The sequence below is a fragment of the Suricata suricatta genome, chromosome 7, assembly GCF_006229205.1.
Source record: "Suricata suricatta isolate VVHF042 chromosome 7, meerkat_22Aug2017_6uvM2_HiC, whole genome shotgun sequence".
Classification (NCBI taxonomy): Eukaryota; Metazoa; Chordata; class Mammalia; order Carnivora; family Herpestidae; genus Suricata; species Suricata suricatta.
Window position 1 is genome coordinate 102,851,989 of NC_043706.1, and position 13,416 is coordinate 102,865,404.

The 13,416-nt window shown below is 45.7% G+C and overlaps 2 long non-coding RNA genes across 2 annotated transcripts; both read left to right on the forward strand.

Moving 5' to 3' along the window:
* The first annotated feature begins 3,940 nt into the window (after positions 1–3,940).
* LOC115295463 lies at positions 3,941–7,719 on the forward strand. Its single transcript, XR_003910411.1, has 3 exons — positions 3,941–4,252; positions 4,329–4,533; positions 7,632–7,719. It is a non-coding gene; the product is annotated as an uncharacterized LOC115295463 (long non-coding RNA).
* A 454-nt stretch (positions 7,720–8,173) lies between these two features.
* On the forward strand, positions 8,174–10,862 carry LOC115295464. The gene is made up of 2 exons (XR_003910412.1): positions 8,174–8,303; positions 10,516–10,862. It is a non-coding gene; the product is annotated as an uncharacterized LOC115295464 (long non-coding RNA).
* Positions 10,863–13,416: the final 2,554 nt, after the last annotated feature.

Here is a 13,416-nt window from a genome sequence, read left to right on the forward strand (position 1 = left end):
CTGTTGCAGAGATTGGGGTTCTACTCTACTTGAATTAAAGTAGGGGCTCCCAGCCTTGTCTTTGCAGCCCTGCTGCCCTCGCCAAATCAGGGTCACTGCATTTCTAGGAAATAAAATACAGTTTCTCGTCTGGATAGGGCAAGGTCCCTAAGCCCTAATTAGGGGCATTAAGATGCCTCATAGGAAAATGTCAGGCTCAGGGGCGCCAGGGTGGCTCAGTTGGTTGGGTGTCTGATTTGGGTTCAGGTCATGATCTCACGGTTCATGGGTTTGAGCCCCGCATCAGGCTCTGTGCTGACAGCTCAGATCCTGGAGTCTGCATTGGATTCTGTGTCTCCCCCTGTCTCTCTGCCCCTCCCCCTCTCTCTGCCCCTCCCCCTCTCACTTTCTGTCTCTCTCTCTCAAAAATAAAATAAACAGTAAAAAAATTAGAAAAAAAAAAAAAGAGGGGCGCCTGGGTGGCTCAGTCCATTAGGCCTCTGACTTTGGCTCAGGTCAGATCTCACGTTTGTGGGTTCGAGCCCTGCGTCAGGCTCTGTGCTAACAGCTAGCTCAGAACCTGGAGCCTGTTTCCAGTTCTGTGTCTCCTTCTCTCTCTGCGCCTCCCCCTCTCATGCTCTGTCTCTCTCTGTATCAAAAATAAAAAATAAAACATTAAAAAAAAAAAAAGAAAATGTCAGGCTCTGATTCATGTTTCCTACCTCCCCCAGCTGCCCGCAAACTGTGCCACCTTCCTGCAACCACCACCTCCACCGCCGCCACCACCCCTGACACCACCACTGCCACCATTATACCACTGCCTCCATTACCACCACTGTCACCACTACCAACACCACTTCCCCCGCCTGAGGCTGAAATCTCTTCCAAGTTCCTCATCTAATCCTGACTCTGGCAGCAAATAACCAGGCCACATATTAGTGGTTACAGAGGGTGGCGGGAAGGAGGGTGTTCGGCATGAGCCCAGCTGTGCTGTTGGTCTGAGCCATTATATATCCCAGTACTGACCACTGGGCTTCTAACTGGTTCTATCCCCCGGAAGACTTGATTCTAACGGGGGTAGGGTGGAGTGAGGTTTCTGTTTCTGTTTTTGTTTTTCTTCTTCCAAGCCCTCATTGTCTGACTCAAGAGGAGGCCTTTAGCATAGATTGTTTACTCCTGGACAGACCCTTGGGGCATAGCCCCTCAGAGCTGAGAGACTGCATACAGCATCAGGCCAGACCATATAGAAGCTCTTCATCAACCTTTCCAGAAAGCCTCATCTACAACAAAGAATGCAGGAAGCCAGCCTGCTCTAAGTCAGACTTCTAGGAAGCCAGATTGCTATCTCCAGTGACAATCCAGGAAGCTGAACAATACCTTCTGTACAACTGGTCCCAGATGACCAGGACTTGACTAATAACTGGAAGCCTCCTTGATTTTTGCCTTGGTTTTTAACTTGGGACCAATCACAGAAAGCCAAATACATATCCCTAACCAGTCATAGAGGAAGCCCCACTTCTAGTTAGCCTGCCTACAGCTTCCCAGACCAACAGCCTCCAATAAGGGCATACCTAAAGTCTTTATTTTTTTTCCACCCTAAAGCCTCCCGCCCTCTGTCTGGAGTCTGCCGCAAGGAGGGTGATGGTGACTGACTTCCTTGTTAGGAGTCAGCTCAGAATAAATAGCACTTGCTTTTCGTATCTGAATGTCTTTGTTTCCACGGAGCACAACCCATGCTTAGCCTCTAGTACCTTGCCAGATGATGAGACTCCAGACCCTAGAGTCTCCTCTGTGGACAAGATTCCCATCATCTTCTGGGGAAAAGAGTATGGCCAGCAGAGTGTGTCAGCATTAGCACTCTTTTTTTTTTTTTTTAAGTTTATTTATTTAGTTTGAGAGAGAAGGAGAGAGAAGGGGGAGGAGAAGAGAGAGAGAGTGCAAGAATTCCAAGCAGTCTCGGCACAGAGCCTGATATGGGCTCGAACTCACAAGCTGTGAGATCATGACCTGAGCTAAAATGAAGAGCCAAGCACTCAGTCGACTGAGCCCCCGCAGGTGCCTCAGCATTAGCACTTTCCTGGGGCTTGGCTGGACTTCCGAGTTACATATGTGGGTTGCTTTGCTTCTTTTACGAGCCAGTGGCCAGGCAAGAGTGTCCCTGGGGTTTAGCTCTGGTTCTTTATTTCCCGGTCTTACCGACCCCATGAGGCTGGGGTCCAGCCTTACTCTTGCCAATTCCTACTTCTCTAGGATTAAAGTCTGTCTTATGAAGGCAAAGCCACTAGAGTGGCCCTAATCCTCAGGGGATAAATTTTCTCTCTGCCAGATAGATGTCTGTCTTTAGGGCCAAGTCCAGCTGCTTGGCTTCTCCGTGTCCCATCCCTGTCCGACCTCCAGGGATCCTCAAAGCCCTTTCTCTCGCCCTGCCAGCCCACACACTACTCTGCACATATTAGATGCGGACTAGCCAGCTCTGTTTTCACAAGCTGCCCAGCACAATCCTCTCTGAATCATTCCGAGTCTCCCTGCCAGGCTTGGCTCTAGCCGAATTTTTGAACAGATTGAGAAGTGACCACATGATGGCACTAGACAGCTGCCGACGCTCTCCGAGAGTTGGCAAACTACAGTCTCTAGGGAGTCCAGATCTTTTTTTCTCTGTTTTTGTGAATGTCAGAAAACTGACAAATGATAATAGTCAACAGCCTCCAGAAAATCTTAATATTATTTTGCCAAGAACTTTTCCTAATCAATGGCCATTGGTGTTTGATACTCCCCAGACATCAATCAACTATCCTTCCTCTGCACACATCCCCACCACCCAAGGCCCTCTTCTCTTTGCACCAACACATGCACTTTCTGTCCTAAATAGTCTGCCAGTTGCCATGAACCTGAAAATAGATTTAAGAAAGATTAAGATGTCTTACCTATGCATGAGTGAAATGATTTCTCCTTTTGTTTTGGTCTAACGTTATGCTAAATAAATAGAAGCCTTTCGCCTTTCCATATGCATAGCTGGGAAATCACATGCACGAATGAAAACTGCCCACATTTAGAAAAATCCCTCAGCTGCTCTGGCTGATTAGTCATTGCATATTTACATAGCACAGGCAAGGTTGCCCAGGTAATCATACAAGCATTTGACATTTTTCTACACCTTTCCCGGCTGATTCAGATTCTTAGGCTTTGAGGTTTGTTTTGTGCACGTTTTTAAAAACAGCACCGATGAGATTTTCTTGGAGTTCTTATTTTTTAATGTGATAAATGACAGGCTGATATTCTCTGAGCTCTGTGTGAAGGATAGCGGAGCACAGTGGGGAGAAATATATCTTCAGGATCAAGGTGTAGGGGAGGGTGTGGCCTGAATCCTGGTTTAACCCTTACTTTATTTGTGACCTTGGCCAAATGTTCTCAATTTCTTTGGCCTGTAATATGTTTATTTGTGAACTGAAGTAAAGAGTTTTGGACTTCTAAACTTGTTTGGGGGGGGGATTAAATAAGATAATGCAAGTCTGCAGAGCAGGGGCCCAATCACTGGTGCCCTGTGTAGATGGGATGATCACCGAGCATAACCTATGGTCAAACAGCTGAAAGATCAGGAAAGTTCCTGGTGCTGCTTTGGAGACCCCATGTGGCAATTAGGAGCATGGTCTTTTGAGTCAAACTGGATTCAGACCCTGTTTTGCCATTTTTGCAGCAGGTGAATTCAGAAAATGGAAGATAAGTTTTCCACGCCTTGGTATCCCACTTTGTCCTGGGGATAACCATATTCCCTGCCTCAACATTAAGAAACCGTAGGTGTTAAGTGTAGAATTTTGTTCCCCCTCAAAAAAATGTTGAAGTCCTGATCACCAGTGACCAATGAAGGGGACTTTATTTAGTAACAGGGCCTTTGTAGATGGTCAAGTTACCATGAGGTCATTGGGGTAGACCCTAATCCAATGCAACTAGTGTCCTTAAACAGAGGAGATCTGGACACAGAGAGACACTCACATGGGGAGTATACCATGTGAAGGTGGAGGCAGAGTGCGGATTGACGCATCTGCAAGGCAAAGAAGGCTACAGACTGCCACCAAACCACCGGGACCTACGAGACAGATTCCACAAGCGACAGGTCTCACAAGCGACAAACCCTGCAGACACCTTGATCTCAGACTTCTAGCCTCTCAAACTGTGAGACAACACATTTCCATGAAGTCACCCAGTTTGTAACACATCGTTAGGGCAGCCTCAGGAAACGAATACATGGATGCCCTAACCCAGGGCTTGGCACCTGGTAAGCATTCAATACATGTTAGATATTATTGCTGTTGCTGTGGGCCAGGAAGATCTCTCACCTTTTCCAACATCAGCTCCTTTGCACAGGAATACCCTTGCTGCTTTCTCCTTGGTTACTAGAACCTACATTTTATTGTGATGCCTCAATACATGCAGAAAGGAATCTACAAGAGCACATTTCAATCAAGCTGTTGTTTAGATTTTTTAAGAAATCTGAACACTTTGCGTAGAGCATCACTAAACAGAAAACCTGGTGTATAAAGAACGATTTGATGCAAGGTAAGAGTGGACTGAAACAACTTGTGTAATTAAATTGCGGGGCGTTCTGGCAGGTGTCCTGCCCGTGGCTAGCAGGAGAGAGCTAGCAGTGCCGAGGGAGGGAAGTGCCATCCTGATTTGCTATTCACATATCTCCAGGGAGCGGAGCTTCATCTCATGAAAAGCACAAGATTCCTAGCAGGGCTCTTGGGTGGCTGCTTTATTTTATGCTTGTCCCGTGACAGCACAAAGGAAGCAGTTGTTTTATTCTCTCATTTCTTGATATGACCTGTCTCGCTGGTGACAATGAGGTGGAAATCTGGACTGATCTGGCCTGTGCCTTGATTTTGGATCTGGCATCTGGACTGGCTCTAGAACTACCTACACACGAGAGAAGTTCACACAGCTTCTGACCCCAGAAGGTGTTCTATAATGCGTATGTGCAGCGAGACTACATGAGTGGCTAAAAGAAATAGGTATTTTACTCATACTTGATTCTGGGTCTTAAAGATCATTAGGACAGTCCCACAGGAAAAGTCGCTGTAAAGCTTTGAGGTAGGAAGCATTGGTGGTCTTTTTTCTGGAGAAATTAAAATTACAAGCATTCCCTTCCTCTCATACATGCTGTGTACAAACAATCCCTAGAAATGAACTGTCTGGAGTATTCTATTTCTTAATTAATCCAGTTTTGCTATTTTGTATAAATAGGACGATGTTCAGGCTGAATGAAAGAACAGGAAAGTTTAGGGGATACAACCCAAGGAGGAGTTTCAACTCCCTCCACATCTTCTGCTCTATTTTGCTTTAAATTAGATTTTAAAATTAATTTAATTTTTCATTTCAAGTGGCTAAGCTTTCTCTCAGCCCCTCCTCTTTTTTTTTTTTCTGGCAGCCGGTTCTCCTGTCTGTGTCCCTGGGACTTCCTTTGGAGACCAAACACTATTTTCTACATCAGCTGAGAATTATTTTCCATATATATATATATATATATATATATATATATATCCATTATACATATTTTCCTATTATTTATAATTATTACATATATGTATATATAGATATGTATGTATTTATGACCTAGGCTAGGCAGACAGGTAATGTTTCAGTAAGAAGAGCATGACGTCAGTTGACAGGACTATGCTTATTGGTATCTGAAAATGGTAACTCTCCTCTACTGATGTTAGCAATTCTACCCTGTCACTCTCCTCTTTCTGAAAGCACCACCTTCTTTCCACGTGCAAACACTCAAGGTACACAGTACACAGCCCCGTACCCCTTCACGTTAGCTCCTCATCTGGAAAACTGAGACACAGCACGGGCTAACTATTGCACAAGGCTATTGTTGGGAATCAAATTTTCATGTATTTATTAATAGTCCACTTCCCGCCAGGCAAGATTTTTATCTGCTAACCGCAGATACAAGAAAATAATGGTAAAATAAAATTAGGGAATCAGGAGCAAGAATATTATATACAATAAGAGAAAGTAAAGACAAAGTTAGGAAAAACATGTGCAGGTATTGGGGGTGGGGCGGACAAATAGTTTCTGTAATTAAGCTCTGAATATGGCTCTGAGACCCTTGAAAGGTCAAAGGCCAAAGGCCAATTACATGGTTTTCCACCATCAGAGAAATAATAAGTCCTCTAAGAGATGACGTGTGGAACTTGAACGTCCTTAGCCCCATCAGCTTGTGGGCATAATGAACGCCATTTTCATTAATCATATACATTCCTCTAACTTCTGGCCCCCACTTGTCAGTCTTAGCACCTTATCTTTCACTTACTGTTCTTCTCCACTTCCCTGTATCTTTATATTTCCTTTAGTCATTCTCACAAACAGTGACAACAGCAACCACCAGACAAGAACGATTGCTTGTGCACATCCATTTGTGCAAACAGTCACCTATCTCCTGCTAATTAGATGAAATGAGATTTGGGCTCTCACTTAGGTTCTCCTATGGAAAGTGTAGGATTACAACTGTGTGTCACTAATATATGTAGAAGCCATTTAAAAGGTGGAAACAGAAGAGATTAAAGACAAATGTGGCACCTTCCCCAACTGCGCCTTGGCTCTAGGCTTTTTTGTCATTGTGAAACCAAGGTTTCCTTAGTGTTCTTAACAAATAAAGGTGGATGTCTTGGTCCACTTGGGCTGCTTAGCAGAATACCATTGATTGGGTGGCTTGTAAATGACAAACACTTATTTCTCACAGTTCCAGAGGCTGGGAAGTCCAAGCTCCAGGTGCTAGCAGATCTGGTAATCCACTTCCTGGCTCATAGATGGCCATCTTTCTGTGTCCTTCACATGGCAGAAGGAATAGGGAGCTCTCTGGAATCTTTTATAAAGGCAATAATCCCATTCATGAAGTCTCTACCCTCATAACCTAAGCACCTTCCAAAGGCCCCTCCTCTGAATACCATCACATAGATTTCAACACATGAATCTGGGGGGACACATTCAGTCTACAGCAGTGGCAGACTCCCCTCCTAAGCCGTGGGGTGGGATGGACATGGAGAACTCGGGTCCTTTTTGTTTTCAATTAAAATTGGACTCCTTTTTAAGTTACCTATTTTGAACATAGCTGAAGTTCCTTGAGTAGGAAACTAAGGAACTATGAGTTTACCTGCATTTGGGCAGAAGTCTAGGCTGCTGACCAATAGCCTGTTATGTTTTCTTCCCTCCTTCCTTTGCAGACTTCCTCAGACTGCAAACCACAGATCCTCAGCAGAGTATTAACCCTCATGCTAGGCATCATCATCTTTTATTAACTTGTCCATTTCTCTTTCTGGGCTTTACAGTTGCTTGAGGGAAGGAATTCTTGTCTTTTATCTCAGTATCACCAATTCCTAGAAGATCTTTAGTTTCAGAAGGGCAGAAAATCAATTTTGTTATTTTCTGTACCTCATGCCCAATCTCTAATAAATATTTGTTACAGGAATAAATAAATTAGCCAGCAGATTATAAGCACTGAATAAGTATTTGTTCAATTAATGAATTGTACGTGGAAATTAAATCTTCCATTTTTATGCAATTGAGGAGTTAACTATCTTGAGAAACATTTAATACGTACTGTGTAAAGTGACTATCTTATCACTTAAAATCTCTACTTCTGTCTCTAGGCTTTTCTGATTATACAAGTGATGCAGGTTCCTTGAAGAAAATCTGGAAAACACAGCAGAAAATAAAAACGAAATTATGAACGGTTAATATTACCCTGCTCATATTGCACATATAATTTTTTATGTGACTTTTACTTGATATTTTCTCACATCATTAAACATTTTTATTTAACATCCTTTTTAATGGCAGTGCAATATCTGACTTATTGACATGGCTTAATTTTATTAGGTATTTTTCTTGTTACTTCTAATGTAGGCTGGTTTTGAGTTTTCACTATTGTAAATAATATTGCAGTGAAAACTGAATATAAATTTCCACCTGTGTTTCTGTGTACTTACACTGAATTTCTAAAAATCTTCTTTTTCTCCCAAATTGTCCAGGGCAGTATACTGGTACATCTGCCTTCCATTAGAGACCCTGGGTAAAGGTAAACATGGTTACCAGGTATTAGCTTGCCAATTGTCCTTTTTTCAAGATAGTGACCCAATAACAGCTACTATTGTGACCTCATGGATTGCATGTTATCTCAGCCAGTCTTGCAATGCCTGCCCCCCCTCTCCAGGATAGTCTGGGTGCTCTGGACATTTCTTTGACATCCAAAGAAGGGTTTGGAGTAGGGAGATTGATGGGGTCCATTCAGGAGTGTGCTCTTTAGGTGGAAAGAATAAAAGGTAAGTGCATTTTTATGATAGCTTTCAGTCATCCTGAACACCTATCGACCTAACCAACCCCCTGAGTTTATGCCCCTTGTAACCCTCTGAAGAGTACTCTGGACGCACACAAACTCAAGGACGTGCGGAGTCTATAAACACAGCATGTGGCAGTACATCATCCTTTCCTCTTTCTGCCTAAAGTATCTCATTAGAGGAAGAGATGGGTGTACTTTAGGCCAGTACATTGCCTAATGAATGCCAGGTTCCATAGCAGGAGGAATAGCTTATCTTGACTGTCCAGAGGCAGTTGTTTTCATGACCAGGACCTAAGTGGCTATAGTAGATTTTCAACAGGCTGAATAGAAATCGTGAGGCTAAAGACACAGACCTGGTCCTGGTGATGAGCTCTGCACCAGGGAGGCTCCTGTGTAAATCCTGCTGCTGCTGCCCTATGGTCTCCAACTGTACTGGGATAGAGGCTGAGTGGTCTGCATAATAAACCAGAGCTAATGGTTCAGGATGGTGCTCAGCATGGTCATGTAGCTCAGAAGACGGTCGAGAGGGACAGAATGCCAAGGGCCCATTTCAGTTTTTGGAAATTGTATGGGTTACAGTTCTCTGAGAGGATGACTGGTCCAAAAGAAAGAAAATCTTTAGGAAGTCAAGGGAATTAGAGTCATAAATTGGGAAGCTGCATATCCCAGGTCTGAGTTGAGCACAGAGCCAAGGACAGGGTAAGAATAGTGGCAGACGGAGGGTGTACGTCACTGTTAATATGCCCAAGTTCAGAGCTAACCAGTAGTTCATTCTGCTTCTCTGAAATTTTTTATTTGAAAACAAACAACCCCCCTCCCACTTTTCCTGGAGGTAAATGACAGGCAGGGTTAAAGTAGACATTTATTAATTAATAGCATGAACTTTAAATAAATGATACACACACTTAACTGTAGCCCAAACACTGTGGTTTAAAAGAATATCACATGGCCAACAACCCTTGCCAATATATTTTTACAAGGCTGTTAAATACTGCCAACACTCTGCAATGTTGAGCCAAATTACCCTGGAATATTGTGGTACAGGCACAACACCATGTTTTTGTGAAAGACTGGAGATGCCAGGGGACCAATCCATATAGTTCATGAACGTGTCAGCGAGAGCCAGAATGTATCAGTGGAATCCAGCCTCTTAGTGCCAAGGGTCTCTCCTCTGTACCTCTGATGGCTGTGGGCAAAGAGTTCCGGTGAGTGGGGCATCTCGTTTGGAGGCAGGAAAGCCCAGACCTGGGTTTGTCTTTCAAACCCCCAAGAACTCATAACGAGAGCTGGAAATTTCTCCTGGCCTCACCTTTGCCTGAGTGTATGCTGCCCTGTAAAGTGCCAGTGATCTTTTCCAAGAGCCAATCTCAACACTGGCTGGAGCTCAGCTTTCAGGAGCCGGGAGCGGGTCTCCTTGAGATCATCAACCTTAAAACAGGCCCAGCATCCACCGCAGGCTTCCTGCATCTGTGCCAGGCCAGCCTGCTACCTGCCTTAATCGCTAGATGCGCCCCCTGCCCCTTCCAGAGAGCACTGCCTCCCAGCCCTCCCCGCGTGGCTTCCTTCCTGCCTCACCAAGGCTCCTCTTAATTCCCTGACATTTAGCCAAATTGCATGACTAGTCAGCTGTGGTTCAGTCTGCACTTCAGTATTAGGAGAGGCAGAGGCCGTGGAGTTTGGCTAAGATTTGACCTGTAACCACACCAGATTAGAGCTGAGGGAATGTCATGTGTCATGTCATGTGGGTTACTCACATCCGGCTTCTTCCAGAGCTTCTCCACACCGCTGGCTCTTGCCTCACGTAGCACGCGGTCTCCCACAGCGCAGGGGTGAGGTGCAAGCGCTGTTGGGCGGAGGCGCGGAGAGTTCCTGGGGAACGGCAGCTGCGCAGACCACGGATGTAGCATGTGACACTTCCCGCGGAGGGAGGGTGGGTTAAGTGTGCCATAGCTGTTGCCTGAATGAAGAAACCAAGGATTTCCATCATGGGAAACACTGTGAGAGACAGAAAGAGGGAGGTTTTTGGTTTTTTTTTTTTTTTTAATGCTAGATAACGTAGATAACCAGTCCTCTTCCAGGCAGCCTCCCCTCTCCCCAGCCCAGCCTCCACCCTCTGCAGGAAGGATGATCCAGAATGTGTAATGGGGATACATTTGCCTTTTCCTTTCCTCCCCTGCTGTTTTTCTGCCATTAAGGCTAACTTATGACGACTGAGGAAGGAAGGAAGAGGACTTGACCTAAGGGAGGTCCTTGCCAGATGGAAAAAGGAGAGGGGACTGCTCCTTCCTTCATAGGTGGATATAAAAATGGGAGAGGACATGGAGCGGAAGGCCAGGGATCAGCAGTGAATGACCCCGGTGACCATCTGCTGTGGCTATAGGTGAGGCGTCGGCAACAGGCAGAGGGTAGATTCTTGTCACATCGTCATAGACCCTGAAGCCCCTCTCTCCTCACCCACCCCAGCTCTCTGTCATGAAACGTTTCCCAGGCCACTGTAGTTGGAACCTGGAAATGCAAAATAAAAGAACAAAAATGGACGGTGCCAAAATAGTGCAGTCTGTGCTTGCCATCTGCGAGTTTTCAGAGTGATTTTGCTTCCAACCTCCTCTCCAGAGGCGGCTGACATTATTTCCATATGCGGAGATTCCCATATCCTGGCAGCCTTCTTTGGCTGCCAGAAATAGAGTATCAGGGTCCAGAAGCTTCCCCAGAGATCGGATCCATTCAAGAACATCCTCCGTGGCTGCCCACTCCCTGAGACCTGAGCAGCACTTGTTCCTGGTGATGAATTGAGTGTGTGACTTGCGTCTGGAGGAGGCACCTGCGTGCTGTGAGCGAAGAGGGGCCATGCAACTGCGCTTCCGTCATCAACAGCAGCCCAACACAGGAAACCTTCAGTGATCCTGTATTTCTTCCCGGAGGATCCAAAACTTCCCCCCTTGCTTTCAACACCCTACTTGGTCTGGCCCCACCCTGCTTATGCAACTTGTTTTTCACTTGCTTTTCAACATCTCCTCTTGAGTCTGGTTGCCCTGTTGGCCTTATTCTTAGATTTCTCATCTTCCATAGAATCTTTTGGGTCCCCTGGCTCTCTTCTTTTCTAATCACTGGTGACACTTATCACACATTAATTCTCTCTCTCTCTCTCTCTCTCTCTCTCGCTCTCGCTCTGTGTGTGTGTGTGTGTGTGTGTGTGTGTCTCTCTCTCTCTCTTTCAAAGCTTTCCCTGGTCTCTTATGGCAGTTTTGTCTCCCCTGACTCATTTAAAAATGCACTGAAGTTAGAGTCACTGCCTAATTCTTCCCTGAAGCCCTCTCTTGGAAAATACAGGCAAGGGTGGCACTTTCCCTGGGCTTCAGGAATTGGGTCTCTTCCCTGGGATCCAATACTTTTAGCTGTGACCTGCTGTGGAACAGAGAGGGACCAGGCAGCTAGGTCCTGGAAGGGGAAGAGGAGTGGGGAGCCGTGGGGTGACAATCTGAACGAATAATTCCTCGAATTCATTTACATGCGAGTAGAGCAGGTCCTGGGATGGCCACCTGGGCTCCTGCCCCTTCTTGTCATTACTTCTCTTCTCTCCTCTAGGCTGTAGGGGCGGGCTGGAGAGAAACTACTGGGTATGGTCTGCGAGGATGGAATACACACGGCCTCCGTGTGCTGGGCTCCTCCCTGCTTCTGTAAAGGAATGAGATCCTGCTTTTGGAAATCTGGCTGCAGTACATGCCCATCTATAGAGGTGCATCTGCACCTCCGAAGTTACGGAGGGGAGTCTTCTCCCTTTTGATGTCAGCATTTTACTTCCTCTCAATGGCCTTAAGAGAGGTGGGAGAAGCCCCAGCCAGCGCAGTTGCAACTAGCTTCTCCTACCCCCAAGGAATCCCAGAGAGGGGAGCACTCTAGATTCCTTCGTTCTAAACATTCCTCTCCTGGGAAGGCCCCCTCCTGCTTTCTGTCTCTTCTCCAGTGTGCCCCCTTCCTGTCCAAGAACCTGCTGGTTCACAAGCACTTTGCTCCTCAAAGAAATAAGTGGGGAGCTCATAGTTGTATTCAGTGGCAGACAATCAGGGGGCTAACATGATACTCTGTATCTGGATAAGACCCCACCCCACAGTTCAGAGCCTGATCAAGTATGGATGTGAGAACAAGGAGGAGAGACAGAGAGGGAAAGGGAAACCCCTTGGGAGCAAAACTTCCCCCTTGACCTTAGGTCTCTAGGGTGGTCCAATGTCCACCTGCTGCCAGGGGGCTGTGGTAGCTGCAAGTTTGGATTACTGGTTGGGGATGGTGACAAGGTTCAAATTTGTTAGGAAAATCCCCCTTTGAATACTTTAAAAATACTTGCTTTCTGCTATTTTGATGTGGGTCATAGCTCCTATTTTCCAGACCTAAGTTTGGGCTCATTTGTACAAGCTGTGTCCGCTGAGGTGGAAGAGGTAGAAAGGAGAACTTCTGACATTTGCGGAGCCCCCCACTTTGTGTTATGTGGAACTTTATGCTTATTACCACATCCTCACCAGACCTCACAAAATGTCTTGTGATACACATCGTGCTCGCCAGGCAGGAGGGCAGAGAAGAAAGGCTTGCCCCTGACAGTGGTATCAGTGCCCCCTTTTGCTTCTCACTCATGCCCTCATGCACTTCACTCCTGCCCCTTCTCCTTGTCATTTCCTTGACCTTCAATGCCCCATCCCCTTGCCCCATTGTACCTTAAGTCCTTTGTTTTAGCCAGTCCCTCTGTCTGGAGCACTCTTCCCCGGATGACCCAAATAGCTCCCTGGTGAATTCTTCATGTCCTTCACGCTTTTGTTCCAATCTCTTGCTCTCAATGAAGTCCACCCTGACCACCTCATCTTCATTCTGCAACATGTGCAGCTGGTACCATCCCTACACTCCTGATCGTCTTACCCTGTTCCATTTTTAAATTTTCCTATGGTTCTCATCTTCTAAGGTTTTTTTTTTTTATAGTTTCCTTACTTAGGAAGTTTATTGTCTTCTGCTGAAATGTAAGCTGCTCAGGAACAGGAAGCTTTGTCTGTTTGTCCACTGATGTCTCCAAAGCACCTGGAATAATGACTGGCATATGGTAGGCTCTCACT